The 1,512-nt window shown below is 43.5% G+C and overlaps 1 non-coding gene across 1 annotated transcript; it reads left to right on the top strand.

Annotated features, from left to right (window-relative positions):
- The first annotated feature begins 604 nt into the window (after positions 1–604).
- On the top strand, positions 605–710 carry LOC133820321 (small nucleolar RNA R71). The gene has a single exon (XR_009886739.1). It is a non-coding gene; the product is annotated as a small nucleolar RNA R71 (small nucleolar RNA).
- The last annotated feature ends 802 nt before the right edge of the window (positions 711–1,512 follow it).

Here is a 1,512-nt window from a genome sequence, read left to right as displayed (position 1 = left end):
ACTCTCCAAAGAGTTGGATTGAGAGCCTTGAGGGTGTTGCGGTTGTGGAGCCCTTGGCTCCTGAGAAAAACCTGGTGGATAAGCTTGCTTCCCTTGTGCTGGTACACTGCTGGAACTTGCTCCTTGACCCCCCCAAGATAGATTCGGATGTTGCCTCCACGCTGGGTTGTACAAATTTGAGTATGGGCCACTGTTTCAGTTAAAATTCTGGTTTCCCACATAACAAACTGCTGCTGGGTTGGAAGGGCAATTTTCAAACATGTGCCCATCTCCACAATATACACAGGAAATGTCTCCACTTTGAATAGCAGCAGCTGGCTGAATGTTGTTCCCCAAACTCATGTTTTTCAGAATATTAGTCATGGAAGCCATTTGGGCTGTCAAAGCAGTCAATGCATCTACTTCCAGAACCCCCGCCACTTTTCTGCTTGTTGGAGCTCTTGTGTTGGACCATTGATAATTATTACTGGCTATCCTTTCCAGAATTTCGAAAGCTTCATTATAAGATTTGGACAAGATAGCACCATTGGCCGAGGCATCTAACACCATTCTAGAAGCTGCATTGAGGCCATTATAGAAGGTCTCCATCTGTATACAGTGCGGGATGTCGTGGTGTGGACACTTCCGCAAAAGTTCCTTAAATCTCTCCCATGCATCACTGGTTGATTCATCTTCAAGCTGCTGGAATGACATGATTTCGCTCCGAAATTTTGCATTTCTGGTGGGAGGGAAATATTTGCGCAGAAACTTTTCAGCAAGATCATTCCAATTTGTGACAGAATCAGGAGGCAAAGTGTTGAGCCATGATCTAGCTCGGTCTCTTAATGAGAATGGAAATAGCTTCAGCCTTAATGCTTCTTCACTCACTCCTTGAAGCTTAAAGGAATCGCTCACCTCCAAGAATGAACGAAGGTGAAGATGAGGATCCTCCGTTGGCATCCCGCTGAACTGCCCCACGGTTTGGAGCATTTGAAACATCACTGGCTTGAGCTCGAATTGAGCTGCTTGTATTTCTGGCCTCACAATGCCTGGATTTAGCTCATTAAACATGGGGGCAGCGTATTCCCGTATTGCTCTGGCTCTGTCATCCGCCAAAACAATGGGATTAGTGACTTGCTGGCCATCCCCCTCATCATCAACACGTTCAGCCATAGTGCCTCGGCTTTTAGCCTTTTGATCCTTTCTCCTTTTTCTGAAAGTTCGTTCGATCTCGGGATCAATAGGAGCAAGTTCACTGTCCTCTTGCTGGTTCATACACTGTAGGTACCTGAGATTGTACAACCCGAACCAACAAGGTTAAAAACAATGAAAATAAATTGTCAAATAGTTGATAAAACATAATTTAATTTTAAAATCCCCGGCAACGGCGCCAAAAACTTGTTGCAAAAATTATAGCAATTAAAATACGCAAGTATACGTAGTCGCACAAGTAATATAATGGTAAATGAGTATCGTCTCCACAGGGATTTTAAACTAAATAAATGTAAAATCAACTAAAAACAATTCAAGAAG

Source organism: Humulus lupulus, chromosome 2 (genome assembly GCF_963169125.1).
Source record: "Humulus lupulus chromosome 2, drHumLupu1.1, whole genome shotgun sequence".
NCBI lineage: Eukaryota > Viridiplantae > Streptophyta > Magnoliopsida > Rosales > Cannabaceae > Humulus > Humulus lupulus.
This window is presented reverse-complemented; position numbering and strand designations above follow the sequence as displayed.